Consider the following 16,002-nt stretch of genomic DNA (forward strand, 5'->3'; position numbering starts at 1 on the left):
ATCTGAAGGAAAGAACAGGGAAATTAATCAGAAGGAAAAAATGGGATGCTGTTAAAAGCATCCTTTTTCCTTGTTTTACAAAATAAATCAAAACTATGGAATAGAAAATCTAGAACACAGTAAAGCATGAAAAGGTGGCATCTAATTCAGGGAGAAGGTGAGACAAGATAGAAGTGAATTTTAATAATAATAATATATGTTTAAAAAAAGCAGTTGCTATAGAAAGGACATTTAGCTGATCTCAAGAAACTATTTAAAGTTTTTAAATAAGTTCAATAGGAAGAAAAGTATCAAAGTTCTTGGAGTACTGTGTAGATATTAATGAGTAATGACAGTTATTGCAAAGACTGTGAGCCATCTTCTTTTATGTAAGTTACCAGAACTTTTAGTAATGGCTTCAAGTTTTAGTAATGGTTTTAACAGAGAGGTGAAAGTACTGGGTCTTTTATCTTCAAGGAGAAAGACAAGCAGATTAGCTAGCTGGTTACTCTGTGTGAAGTGGTAAGATCTTTCCTCTAGCCATCTTGAACTACAGTTTTTCATACTTTATTAAAATGTAAGTATTTGCATTTTTCCTTTAAAGATGTTGAAAATTGAGAATCTCACTGGAAGAGCCACCAACACAGACACACAGGTCCATATATTTCTGAGTTCAAAAACATAGCAATTCTGTGTTCAGGCAGTTTAAAAAATGCCATTAATATGTTTATATGTACAATGTATTCAAATACAGATGGAAATTCATGGCTTTACATGACTTCTCCCCATATGGTCTTGAAGGAATTTGTTCTCTATCAGACTAACAATTGCTAACTATTGCTAACAAATTCAGGTTACTCCATGAGGAAGACAATACACTTCAATAAATTTGTACTGGTGCATATTCAGTATGCAGGCTAAAACTTTGTGGCTTCCTCATGTCACTGTTGTTGTCAAAGTTTGTGCTTTGTAATTATTCATCTTTTACTGTACAATTAAAATTAAAAGCAGTAGAGTATCACTTTTTTTTTAAAACTCTATAGTATTATTTTATTCATGGTAAATAACATTTGATCTTGATCTCCATATTTCTACAATTAAGCCATATTACAGTGAGTAAACAATGCTCCAGGCATATCTGTCTTCAGAAACTTCACAGTTTTGAAATATTCCTGGAAAGGGAAACTGTATAGTTTTATTGCCAATTCAAATGGGTGAAAATAGATCCCATCAATCTTTTATTTTCTTTAATAATTCAGAAAATTTCATGAATCAGCAGGTAATTGGTTCTTACAGACAAGCCTCTGAGCATTTTTTCTAGTATTCAAGAGTTCTATGGATTTATGCCTCTGCATATAACAGTTAGTGCCTTTAAACAGGGACATTAAAAATTTTCCACTTACATACAAATGACCTTTTAAACAGCACCTATGATTGATTTGCAGTAGGTAAAATAACATCCCCTTACTCCCTGGTATTTAATTTACCTGACAGAACTGTCTCTCCCAGGTTTTCTCAGGGGATTTTGAGCAAGCTATTCTCGGGATTATTGTGTATCAAATTACCATCATTTCTAATGAAGTAGTAAATTAGAGGTGCTGAGTAGATAACTGTTAATTTGGATATTCCTAGCTGACTTGAACGCTTGTCAGTCATTCTCATACATGTATTTGGGTCTGAAGGGAGAGAGAGGTTGAGCAGACTGAAATATATATATATATATAGTAGTGGTTTAGAAACCCATAATGGTTTCATGTGTTTCTAAAAATTAAAAATATGTGCATGGGATTATATATCTTCCTGGATGTCCAGGGCAAATTAAGCTCCTAATTCTCTTTTGAAAATAGTATCTAGTTGTTAAATCATTCGATAGTTTTCCCCTAATGTTTCTTTATTTTCTTCTGCTCAGAGTTTGCACTGGAAATCTGCAGGCTGACTCCAGGGCAGGTGGGCTATGCAGAGCACTCTTCATGAAGGTCTGCTGCTCTCTGGTTCCTTCCCTTGCAGTTTTGAAGCATTCGTATCTTCAGATGAGTGATGGCTCCCTGCATCTTAATCCTCTTGTTGGTTAGACTGATCAAAGTGGAATTATTCATCCATCCACTGGACTCCACGCCCTAGTGACAGCCACATGCCCATCCTGCAGGGACAAGAGCATGAGCTCCAGCACTGGTGAAGCCTGGTTTCCTGTGGATGATCCTCGAGGCCATTCTCCTGGGTAGGTTTGCTGATATGTCTTAAGCATGGCATCTTGTTGCCATCACTATTAACTCAATCACTCTTCTCTATCTACTTTGATGAAATTTCAATGAATTTACTAGCTTAGGATAGATCTGTCAAATGGAACAGGTTATAAATTTGGTGTAACATGTTTGGAAGTTATAAAGACAGCATGCATATGCACCTACATTATGATGATTAAAAGAAATTATTTCTTTACAAAAGCAAGCTTTAAAAAAAAAGGAGGGGGAAGGGGGCTATTCATTTTGGTCACAAAGTTGAACATAATAAGGTTGAGATAGAATAACTATAATTAATAAACCAAAGCAACTTAATTGAACGAAATCAAATTGTTAGGTTTGCCAGATGTCTACTACTAAACCAAATAAAAATCAGATTCCCTGGCTTCATTGCTGTTTTAACCTGAATTAAGAATGTTGCATTTTTTCAGTATAGCTTTAGTCTGCCTTGTTCTTCTCATTCTCTACTGAGCAAAAATGATAGTAGAAAATATAAAAAAAAAAAATAAAGAAATTGGGAGGAAAAAAAGAAACAACCACCCTTGCGTTAAAAAGACCAAGAGGCATAAAATACCCTGGAGAAAATGAAATAAATGTAATTAAAATGACCTTTTCCATGTTAAAAATTATTTTCTAGTGAAGCACAATCTATTGAAGTAGTTCTATTACAGAAGATTCTTCATCATAAATCCTGTATTACAGGATCAGTGATTTAATCAAAAAGACTGTCTTAATGAAAATGCTAATTCTTCATTTGGGTTAAAAAAAAAAAGACACGGAAGCCTTGAATAAAACCCCCAAGCTGGCACTGTGACACCTGAGTCCTGCATCAGACCTCACTCCTGTAGCCAAGATCTCTATGCCACAAAAATATATGTTCTGTTCCTCTTCTGTGCATTGATTTGTTAGCAGTGATGTAGCAAGTCTAAACTCAGGACGGAGGATCACTTCGTGAGAAGTAATCTTTGCACAAAGCCTGGGGTTGGAAAGAGTTATCTGTATTTCATATCTAATATTCTTCACAGGCTTGGTTCTAGAATTTATGTATTCACAATGGTGTCAAATACTATTGCTAATAAAACCTGAGGCATGCTGTTAGAAAGGTACATATCACAGAGGGCATGACAGTGTAACTGAGGATACATTTTCCATTCTTTGTGTTGCAGAACGGGAGTTCTCTTCCAGGATAACAACTTGCAGTCACAAAACATATCACCAGAAAATGAACTAGAGGCACAAATCAAAGCACCTGCACCAGTAGCTACACACATAGTATATTCGATGAGAGAACTTTTCCTCTCCGAAATTTGACCCCAGCTGTAGTTCAGTCAATCAGCATCAGTCTCAACTGTGTTTAGGGCACATCTGCTTTTCTTGATGAGACACTAGAAGCAGATTTATTTGTTTGCAAATGAGCTATTAGATTATACCTTCCTGTATATTTGCTTACTTTATAAGACCTTAAAAGTGCATGTAAATGCATTCACCATTGGGTAGACCTTTGTAACATTAATTAATCTGCTTGCATCTCATGAGGAAGGGATGACCTGTTTGTGGGATCATAGAGAAGTCACATCTGTGAGAACTGATTGTTTTGAATGAAGATTCACTTATGGGACAAGCACTTCCAGTTTTACCAATCACTAAAGCTACAAGGAGCATATTAATGATTAATTCATAATCACTTTTGATTTGTAATGTAGAATCAGGCCATTTACAATCTTATCAATTTCTTATCACTGCCTCCAGACCTGAACTGAGAACTCTAAATGGTTGCAATCTGATTCTTAAAAATTCAATATAAAATGAGATTCTGACATAAACTGTCCATGATATGATGAAAGGGTGTGTATGATTTTTCTTCAGCAGAACTAAGCTGTTTTTGAGCTTAGGAGGCTGTCTTCAGGACTCTGATAGGGAATTTGTTTTTATAGGACTAGGGTGTTTTACAGAGATTGGTATATTGCATCTAATATCCAATTCTGCAGACACGGAAACATATGACTTCGACATCAGTAGATGTACTCACACAAGTAAAATTGCTCTCCGATTGTACTGTTAGTAGGTTCCTAATTAATGACTGTGGTTCTGGTGTTTAGTAAATTAAGACAGAACAGAAGATTGCTGTTGATACAATTATGTCAGGGAGTTTTGCAATTACTGTTCAAAATTTCATCTTAGTACTTCATTCAACTCCTCCTTCCCATGCTAATGATTAAGGTCCCTAGTCACAAAACATCCATTAAATCGCGTGTGTTGTTTGAAGCATTGATATACAGTCCCATCAGTTACTGTATAAGCTCTTATTTCACCTCCATTTACTAATATAGTCTTCAATATTAAATACTGATGCAAGCAAAGTAGAAAAAATGTCCCCACCAACATTTCACATGTTGTGTAAACAAGACTGATGAAAACTGACTCATCTGTGCCCACTTAGAAGATTAGTGTTGTACAACCTTTCTTAATTACTTTTTAATCTTATCTTTGAATTCCTTCCTATCCTGACTGTAGGCAATGCCTCCCACCCTGTCATACAAACTCTTCCCTTTCTGCTGAGCAACCAGCACTTACTTCATCGGCACTGAACTTATCAGCTGAAGTGAGGTGACACATCTCTATGTTGCTATGTTGCTATATAAGGCAAAGAGCCTTTCATGACACACAGCTGCTACGCAGCCCCTGTGAAGTTTATGCTTCTCACAGCCCCACAGTCTTTATTCCATTACCTGCAGGGACTAGTTGTGTTGCCTTCACTAATCACAACTTGGTGGTAAGACCTGAAGATATTCGCCAAACTCTTACTTTATAGCTTTGGGACTATCTCACTAATATGTAACTAGTCCCCATGCTTGTTTCACATGCACCTTCTCTTGCTTGCTTCTACCACACCTTCACACTGCCACAAACATGAAATTCCCTTTATCTCAGTGTAACAAATTATCTTAGATCCAGGACTGATATTTCTTTTGCCAAAACCAGTGAGAAAATGCAGAGGAAAAATATTCTGTGTTTGGTGGCCAGACATTCACCACTATTTGTGACTGATAAAATGAGATGAAAATTGAACTTTCATTTCCAGGCTCTTTAGATGAGCATGCTAACACAAGACTGTCCTGTGCTAGGCTTTCTCTTCTTTTTGTATTCACAGAGAAGCTTAGAAGGGACTTGGTTTTATTTAAAGATGAAAGAAGACATTTTTTCTTCCTTTACAAAAAAGAAAAAGTTTTTCATTTGGAGTCTGAATATATACACGATGTGAAGAAGGATCTCAGTGTGATAAGAGCAGCATCTTTCCATCGTGTGGCTGAGCCACAAAGAGCAGTACTAATGGGATGGGGAAGTCCTACTCTTCCTGATTCTGGCCCGTTCAATTCTGATTGTGCACTGCCAAACATCACGACATTGCCAGATTATAACAATGTCAAGGTAAAAAATCACAGTAGAAAGTGCAAAAATGTCCAAACCCATTAACAGACCTTTCAAAGCATAAAGGATTTCTGCAAGTGAGAAGGAGCTAATGTGATGGAAATAATTATAAGCCTGTAGTATCATGCTTGCATTTAACTGAAGTATATCAGAATTGCAAAGGACACTATTTGAAATATACTTAGCAATGTAGAGCATAGATACTATTAATAGCATTAAAGGAATACAAATGTATTCAGCCAAATGTCACAAATCTTACTAAGTGTGTATAGAATATGCTGGTTTCTCACAAGGATTGAAATTAATAGGTGTGACCTTTTTCTGACTTGCCTTTCATCCTCATAAATTCAACGTGTTTGCAAAACAGGCTCAGCGGGATTTGTTTGTGATTTTTTTTTTTACATCAAACACAACAAAAGTTACATTTTTTTAAGTCCTAGTAGTCTTTTAAATAACAAATATTGTAACAAGCTGTATCCTCCCTGAGTCATAGTAGTATTAGAAGGTTAGCATCTAGATTTATTTACAAGCAAGCATCCATCCTTGGATTAGCTTTTCCGTTAGACTGTCTGGAGGGTATTCATAGACAATAGACAAAAGTGAGAAAGTCTAACCTGAAACATAGATGGTATTAATTACACTGCATTCAGAATGCAGTGAGGGCACTTTTAAGTGGATGATTTTCAGCTTCCAGTATCCCCCGGTCAAACATATGCACAGGTATGATGATGATAAATCCTGTATCCCACTAGGCACTCATTTAATTCAAGATTTTCTATTCAATAGAGGCCAATGATAATATTTCAGAGAGAGAAGCAAGAGCTCTGCTGCAAAAAAAAAATTATTTGTTCCTTTAGAGAATATTTTCCTACCTCCTGGCAACCTGCAACTAACTAATGTCCTTAATCTCACTGATTTGCATCATTTGTTTTATTTTTTGTATTTTAAGTTCACGTTATCTATTTGTATAACTAATCCTTTCAGGAACAGTGGTAATCTCTGTACTTGCATGTTGTGAGTATTGCAGTTTGAGCAATATGCATTGTAGAACATATATTTCATTTTGCATGTTTTTAAGGTAAGTCTTTCCCTAGTGGTAACCGTTGTGTGTCCTATAGTAAGTAAAGGGGTAAACAGACTGAGCTTCCATGAATTTCTGAATATTTCATATGGGTATTCAAGTGCTCCAGGAGTTTCCTAAGCATTTGGTGTCCTTAGCAATGTTTCTTCTTCCGACCATGTCAGCAAAAATACCTCTGAAATTTCACATGTTCTGTTTCTCTAGGCATTGATTTTCTGGCAAGAGACTATGGGGGTCCAGAATAAAATGCAGCTTCTTCATACAAATGACATTAAAATACAAAACATCAGACTTCTTCACAGCTTGAGATGTGGTAGACTGAGCAAAGCCATCAGGAAAATACTTCTGAGAGGATACTTAGAGCTTGGAGTTGTGCGGTGCTCTGCTCTACTGTCCTCTCTGGGTAGCACCCAGAATGAAATTGGGCATAGAAGAAGACCTGAATGAGGGTGGCATCACTGGTCCTTGAGAGAATAGTAGAGGGAGACTCCAGTTTTAAAAGCCACCAGAAGATCCTTCTTTCAGGCTTAACCTAATTTTCTGATTAAAAGTTGTGAATTGAAGTTTGGGTCTCACAGGTCTCTGTTTTTGGTAATTGCATAAATGACTCTCTAAGGACCCTGTTGTATCACAGTATGAACGGATTTCAGAGGTGTTCCTGAGAGACCCATGAGATACTTCAGGGGAACAAAATTCCTTAAAAACACTTTATTTTTATACAAAACCAAAGCTTCTACATTTAAGAATGCCCAAGTCATGAAGTTTTATAAAAGGATAGGTTTCATGTTTAAAGCATAGCTTTGGCAGATTGTAGCTGAAACATAAAGCATATAGCATGGGGGGGCAGGACATGACATGACAAATACATCGCATTAGTAGGCAGACATAAATTAATTTTGGAGCTCTATGTACAGAAATAGATGCAAAATGCCTCCACTTACTACAACAGTAAGGGATCAAAACTTTGTAAAGGCATCAGTGGCCAGAGGACTGTTGTCCTGAATTGTTACCCATAATAAGTCTATGAAAGATTAAAAGAAAAGTTGACTTACATTTATTGTCTGTTCAAGCATGGGCTTTTAAATTGGTAAACATTTCCCAAATGGACTTTTATTAATTGACTGATTTTCAAGTCAGAGTGCTGTACCATTTCTTGTGTTAATTGTTTTGAACAACAGCCTTTAGTTGCCTAACTACCATATTCTGAATATTTCTAGCTACTGCTTTTTCCCATGAGACTTCTGTAAGGAGGCAGAGAGGCCATGAAAAGAATTTAACAAGAGGTCAGATAAACCTTTCAGCACTTTATGAAAGCCTGACAAATCTTTTGGCCCATGGAAAGCTTGCTATTGAGATAGTGATGCTAAACTGCAGGCAAAGACAACAAAAATACAAGGCTTTATTTATTTATTTATTTATTTATTTATTACAACAGATCCAATGGGTGTCATACTCCTATGTGCTAAGATTTTTATTTCTGCATAGATTAATTTTTTAAACCTGTAACATCACTAAGGAACTGCATATTATGTTAGAATAACTTTATGAAGGGAGACAAAAATAATTTTGCTCAAGTTAGGAAATGCCAGCATAAAAATGCCACTACAATCTCTACTTGGTCTTTCTCCCTTTTGCAGAAAAAATGCCACATTTAATTACATGCCTGTGTGCTGCTTTTTTTTTTTTTTTTTTTTTTTTTTTTTTTTATCTTAACCAGGTATTTGCCTTTTTCAATATCTGGACTGAAATAATGTTTGAGCCTATAATAGGCTGTGCAGACAAGATAGCAGTTTTCCATTGGAGATGTTGTTACACTTTTACTCGAAGTTTACAAGTGCAACGTGGAGCAAGGAGGAGATGGTAGAAGGAAAAAGAGTTTCAGATTAACCCGTTTCAGTTGCATTGCTCTGTCTGGGTGCCTCTGTGTTCCTGCTGCAGCTCATCACTAATGGTGTTCTTCAGTTTCCAGATTCCCCACTTGGAAAGCAAAAGTAATTGTTGTAGTAAGAGCAATCCCATGCTTCATGGGCATGAGGCAGGATTATTTGTACAAACAAATTTACCCCACTGGGTTTTGCTGTTTGGATACTGTTCTGCCAACAGAGCAGTTGTATAACATAAAACTGTATATATGTGTATAACAAAACTGTATGTATAGAGTATAACATACTCGGAATGCTGATACACTACTGTTGGAAAAAAAAAAAAAAGAAAGAAAGAAAATTAAGGTTTTAAGGAAAAAAAATAAACAAACAAACAACAACAACAAAACATGATAACCTTGATCATTTTCAGCTCCTTTTTTCCCATGCTAGCTTTGTTTGCCAAAGCTATATTTTCACTTGCAAAAGAGCTGAAGTGTGTTAAGAATTCACTATCCCCCAGGGTGTTACAGACCTACCTGCTGAAGAGCAGTCACGGAGTGGGTGAGCATCCCTAAATTGTTGCAACATAAAAGAATATGAATTTGCTCAAACTCCCTGCTGCAAATGTCTGGCTTAACCTCTGGAAGCCTTTTTCACTTTAAAGTTTTAACCTGCATGGAAGAATTACCATAATTCGTGCAAAGCTGTTCTCTGAGCTGTTCTCTGGCCCAGCCCAGCAGGTAATGCATGCTGTGTGAGTGGTTGTGTGCACAAATGGCTGCTCCAGGAGCTCTAAGTGAGCCCAGGTCTCCACAAATTTGAACCTGGGACGTATCAAGGATCAACAGGAGATTTTTCTTCAGTCTATCCTAAAGGAAGATTGTATCCTCTAATTCCAAACTTGTCTTGTGAAATTTCAGATCCACGGATTAAATGTATATTTTTCTTACTCAGCTGCTTTTTGCAGCCAAACCTCCTACACTAGCTACAAGTAATTCACAGCACTCTAAGAGAAAGAGAGAAAGAGAGAAAAGACAGAGAGAAAGAAAGAAAAGAGAGAGGGAGAAAGAAAAGAGAGAGAGAGAGAGTTAGGCAGTTTCTTTAAATTGTTCTTGGGAATGTGCTGCCACAACGAACAACAATTGTTTTATCACAGAAAACATCAAATTCCAATAGCTCAGAATGTTCTGATTTCTACTTGATTTGTTTTCCTTTGAAGAGAGGAGAGGTTTTAGAATAAACACTTCTATCAGTGAGAGGAAACTCTGATCATAAACCTATTCAGCAGAAATGAAGAACAAAGACTGCAAGAACAATTTATTCTAATGAGCTCATGTGTAAGGATTTAGTGGGTTTCTGGTTCCTTTCCTGTTAACAGTAGCAGTCACACAGTACAGCAATAACTGTCGTGAACCAATCTAGTTAGAGTGCCGTATAGGTGTGAGATGGAACAAAAAAATGCAAGGAATTTAAATAAGTGCAAATATCCATGCATGTGCTGATCAATACGTGACATTTGATGAGCATCTGCTACTTTATTAAAGAGTAAATCAAGTACTGGGTATTAGATAATGGGGCTAGACTGCTTCTCGGTTATTTCATCTCAAATGGATACAGCTGCTGCAAGATAGTTCTTATTGTGGAAACTGCAGTGCAATGCATTTATTTTTATATGATGCATCTCACAGAAGCTGCACAAGCACAGGAAATAAAGTTTCTACAATACCATATCTCCTCCTTTCTTCTCCTTTGCTCTTCTTGGCTGCTGGCAGTGCCAGATACTTTTTCCATATTAAACTGTTACTTCTAAATTGTGTCTTCCGAACTAGGTAAATTTGAACAAGTTTTCCAGTATGCTATCAGAACAATTTTCCAGCATTGCCTAGAGGATATATTAAGAACAAAAATTCAAACACAATTCCAATTTACTTTTAAAGCAGACAAACTTTTCACACATGGGAGTTTTATTGATTTGTAGTTGTAAAACAATGGATTTTTCTGTGAATCGGTTCTACTTTCTAATCTATATCGATAGTATCTTTCGAAAGATAGTATCAAAATAGTATCGAAATAGTATCGAAAGATACTATTAAACTTAAGCAAATATAATGCTTTTGTTTGTTTGTTTCCTAGAGAGAGAAATATCTGATTAATTTTATTGTGTTTTAAAGGTTTTATTTCTTCTCTTACTCTAGATGTAATATTGTACAACATACTGTTTAATAATTCTTTTAGATAATTCATACTAGTGATGAAATAGTTTGTCAGCAATTCTAAGTGTTTTGCTGTATGAATTCATATCAGTCTAATGCAGTAAAATGGGATTGAAGAGGAGCAATGTTACAGTATGTACTGGAGTTCTTCAAAAAGGAAATTCACTGCATTGTTGCTAGAAATGCCATGAGGTGGTATGGTACTTTATGCACTGGTTTGGTATTATATTAAAAGTAGAACTTTCTTTTCCAGCATTGCAATAAATTATTTCCAACCAGCCTGATAAGAGTAGGAAATAGATTAGCCTGTCTTCTAGGTCTAAATCTCATTTTCCCATACCACACAGTTTATTAATTGGGATCACAGGCAATTGTTGAAAATGATGGTACAGAACTGACATTTTTGATAATTTACAATGATTCTGATCACCTGAATCAATCTGAATTTTAGAAGCAGAATGGGAAATAATGTCTAAGTAGGTTAGATCAGAAAGCAATTACAAGATTTGCTTTGTTGCATTTATTGAGGAAGCCAAGTGAGAGCAGCAGTAGCACTTCAGCTCAGTTAGGTGGTAAAAAAAAATTAGAGGTGAATATATTTACCAGCAGCTGTTCATGATGATGGAGCTGAGTGATAAAAGCCAGGTTTGAGTGATAGGTATTTTTTAGCAAACAAGCTTCCTGGTTGTTCCTGAGGTATGTCTTTCTCCTCTGTAGTTCACTTCATCCTGGTCCACATCGAGCAGTGAAATGAAAAGTGCTGGATTTTATCCCAGTGTCCAGCTGAGTGTCACCCTTACTTTTCTCTTTAGCTTAGTGGTAAATTTCTCTTCTCTGGAGGGGATTTTCAATTCTTGAGGTGTTTTCTCTCACATTCCAGATGCTTATTAAACATTTCTAATGAAATGTCATGGTGGCCCATTGTTTCACTCCTTCTCCTTTTGGGCCTGATCCAGTACAAACTCTGCCTACTCGTGTAGCTTGAAACCAGTGAGTATCCCCATCAAATTTAATGGAACCACTCTAACTCTTGAGGCTCACCAGATCCACCTCCAGTTAAGAATTTTGCCAAAAGATTTATTATTATTATTATTATTTTATTTTCCCTGGGGGCTTCTGTTTACCTGGAGGACTGTAAGAAAGAATTTCCATAGCTTTGGTGAACACAAGCTGGCAAGAGGATTTATAGGGAACTTTTCAGGGATGTCAGCAGTATGGTGCAGGTCAGCTGGAGGAGACTTCAAACTTCCACTTTGCAAAGCGACTTCAGACAGTAGAAGAACAGGGCTTCCAATTTGTAGTTGATGTGTTGCAACCTGTTTTATAGACAGTGGTGTTAATCACAGGCTGAACTCTGCAAACAGGCAACCACTGCCCTCTGTCTCCTTAGGACAAAAAAAAAAAAGGGGGTGTGGGGATTAATTAATTACCAACAACACATCGTCACATTCTACAAAATTACAGTTCTAGAATATTGTGCTCAGTGGGACCTGCCATTTCAAAATTAAAAGCTAAACCATTTACTAAAAAGCTGTCATCATGCTTGTTTAGTTGCCTAATTGCTTCATCTTTAATATGTACTCATACTGTTACAAGCCACTTTTGCCAAACTAAATTAGAAAACATATATTACAAAGAGCAGGTGACTTACAAAGAGCATCATTCTAATTATTCTCTCTCATTTTTCCAGTAACAAACACTGTAATTGTTATGGGCTTAGGTTTCCTGCAGAGCAGCCTAGAGGCAAACCTTGTGCACTAATACTTGAGCATAACCTTCTCTCTGCCCAGTCTCATTATTATGCAAAAAGGTGCTGAGAATAACAAAACTTGTATTTGTTTCCTTGAAACATCATCTATCAGGTTGTGTCCTTGGAGACCCAGGAAAAAATGCAAACACGCTAAAAATAAAAGGAACAGTTGTGTCACATTCAGCCTTTATCATCTTAATATTGAAAGCTTTGAGAGTTCAAACTATTTAAGAAGCTATACATGTTGAGGGAGTAGAGTTTATTGGCTGACTGTCACAGAGATAACTGAATTTAATTTTATTTTCATTCTTGGAACTAATTGCAGGCATATCTAGACCTTTGGATAAGTGCCCTTCTTGTTATGAAATAAATACAAATAAATAAATGATAATGTATAACTGACCTAACGACAGCACTTTAGTTCCACCTCAGGCCACAGAACTACATGATGGTCTAGCTAAAATGCTAACTAATTGTTAGCTGAGATTTTTCTTGTCTGTTATAGGAATCTTAGACTATTCTTGAATTTGCAGGAAAAAAAGTTTTTGACCAGTGACAATATAGTATAATGTAATTTATTAAATGCACATAAACTTTCTGTCACTTAATTTTATCATCTAATTTCACAAAGTCCTTCAAGTAGTCACATTCAGTCTTCTTTAGACTTTATGAATAACATACAATTAAGAAGCACTGATCACAACCATTTCCCGTACTGTTCAAAGAGTAACTGAATTAAGTTTTTTCATATTTCTGATGCACAATAAATTTCAGATGTTTGTTTAGCAATGAACCAAAAACCGGCATAACAGATTTACTCATTTGTTATAGATTTATATAGATTACTGGTTTTGAGGGTTTTTCTTGACACAACAAACAATATACAAAAAGTAATGTAGGGCGTAAGCATTTGTGCTGGACAACTCTCTGTGTTTGAGTTTGAGTTCAAGGGAAACCATTGAAGCGGTTACCACCAAAGTTGTCCTCTGCTAGAAAACAAGAGTGAATGGAGATAAGGAAGGGGAAATATAAATTGCCTGAGTAGAGAATCTCTTCTTTTTGCCTGGCTAAATGCCTCTCATAGAGCACCGGCCATATTTTTAATCAGCACCAGCACAGCTAGCATTGTCATCTTCCTGACCATGCATGACAAATCTGTGTATCTTATCATAAACTCTTTTCTTCCTAAAACAACACTCTCCTTCCATTTTGCTATATCGCTCGTCTCCTCACAATAGTAGTTGCATGTGCCTTTGTCATCTGTGTAGCATGATATGCAGAGACCTCTCTAAATAAAATTGAAATCATCACAGTTCTTGCTTAAAACACTGTTCATCTGGAGTATTTTAGTCTATGTCTAGAGTATTTTAAAACATTTTTATAGATCTCTTCCTCTTCATATTCTCTCAAGCTTTCATTGAGTTCTGTGATCTTTAAATTATGACTTTTTAACTCCTGTATGATGTAATTTTAAGATCTTTGATTTATAAAAGCTTTGATTTATTTTTTTTAAAGGGAAAAAGAGACATAATCGGGTGCTTTATAAAAGATGACAGCTTCATCTCAGGTTGAGTAGGCTGACCAAACTTTAAGCTTCCACGCCAAGTAAACAATGTGTCTTTCTCTCCACATTCATGGATGCTTTTCTGTATTGTTATTTTTGCAACATTTTGATAGTTTTGTGCACAGAAAGCAAATAGCGAGGAAATAAGTTCTTTTTAAGTGTTGATAAAAAAAAAAAAAAAAAGGTATAATTATTTTGGAATAAAATTATTCTGATGGAAAACTGATTCTAAAATTGTTTTCCTGTAATTGGTTTTAAAGTAATAGAGTTTTAATTCATTTTATTCTCTGCTTTGCCTCTCAGCCGTTCCTTTTGAAGATATTTGGAGGACTTTGAGGGGTTATAGGACAGCTGGTTCTCTTCCTTTTTCTTCCCCTTTGTTTTCTTTCTGTTGTTTTGTAGCTGAAAGTAAAAGGGAAGCTCAGACAAGCTTGGAAAAAGAAAACTCTTTAAGGTGGTGTGATTTCTTTTTCTAAAAAATACAGAAAACAGACAAAGATGACATATTTTGAAGACATTGTGACTATTGTTTGAAACTCTGTATATATATATATATATTTACATATATTTTTATATTTATATACTTTTAATCACTAGGTATATTCGGTGTTTTCTTGAGATTTTTTTTTTTCTGCAGCAACAGTTCAGCTAATTATGATAGATCAACATGTCACATTATGTGCAGATTGTAATTCAGAAAGGTGCTAAAATTCTGAAGATTATGTCAGATGAGGAATCCAAATACATCTGTGCGTGAATTTATCTTGCCAATAATTCAATGAGTAAAAAGGGAGGGGTTACCTATTTCCATATCTGTCCTGTATTCAGTGAAGTTAAGGAAAAGTTTTTGAGGGGTTAGACTGCAAGGAAAAAGGACATAACTCTACCACTTTTGTCTTGGTAAATACTGCAGCTCTCATATTAAATTATGTGTAATCAGATAAAACAGCTAGGCTCACTTAGGGAGCTTCTTGGTGATACCTAATTATTACTGGCATGTACCTCTGTGTGTGCGCACAGACAGCAAGGGTTTATCATGACCCTTTTACTCAAAAGTGATAGCAGTGATGCAGATCAATACAAATGTGTTTCAGCCATTCCATTATCCCAGTATCACAAAGGCCAGGCATTCTATACAGTACAGAAATATTTGAGATGTGGTTTGGAGGTTAATTATAATTAAATGCTTTGTAAAACAAGTAGTTAATTATAATTGTGATCTTTCCTGTAAAGCTTAGCACCTTTGTTAGTGTTTCTAACTCTACAAGTTATATAAATAAATAAATTAATAAATAACACTGAAGAACCTGAATAAATAAAAGAACTAATTTATGCTGAAGAGCATGTAGCTGTTCAAATCCAGCTGCTCAGGCCCACACATGTGCAAAGGTGTTGGTATCTACTGGGTCTTGTGTTATCTTCCTTTAATGGGTACAAAATTTACAACAGTTTTAATTATAGCAAAAATCTAGGTATACTTTGGTCTCACTACAATATATTATGCCTCTTGCCCAGCCATTACTGAGGGGTTTCTAGAGAAAGACAAGGATAACAACTCTGGAAGGGACTAGAGACTGAGGCAGAACTAGAGATGTTGAGGCACCTGGTGGTTGATTCTACAAAATACACCAGGAAGAACTGGGGTTACTGCACTGGGTAATTGTAGGGATATGTGGGCTAAATCCCTAGGTATCAGGCCAAGTCCATTCTGATACTCATGAACCAACTTGTTTTCTGCGGTTTGGCTGCAGAGACATTTGGACTATGAATGTGAGCCTTATGATGATGGATTCCCAATCAAAGTAAAGATGAAGTGATCAAAGGTGCTTGATAAATTGATGCGTTCATTTATCATACAGTTATCCAATTTATCACATGGGT

General features: G+C 35.9%; 1 long non-coding RNA gene across 5 annotated transcripts in view; it reads left to right on the forward strand.

The window, feature by feature from the left end:
- LOC137865507 (uncharacterized) overlaps nt 1-16,002 on the forward strand; it is a 177,976-nt gene that overhangs the window by 83,909 nt on the left and 78,065 nt on the right. For 4 of the 5 annotated variants that reach the window (XR_011101944.1, XR_011101947.1, XR_011101946.1 and 1 more), the window contains exons 3-4: nt 1,889-1,926; nt 2,052-2,197. This is a non-coding gene — a long non-coding RNA (uncharacterized lncRNA). Of the gene's footprint in view, nt 1-1,888; nt 1,927-2,051; nt 2,198-3,385; nt 8,421-16,002 lie in introns of those variants that run through there. The other variant, XR_011101945.1, reaches the window with a different exon arrangement.

This window comes from Anas acuta, chromosome 16 (genome assembly GCF_963932015.1).
Source record: "Anas acuta chromosome 16, bAnaAcu1.1, whole genome shotgun sequence".
Taxonomy (NCBI): Eukaryota; Metazoa; Chordata; class Aves; order Anseriformes; family Anatidae; genus Anas; species Anas acuta.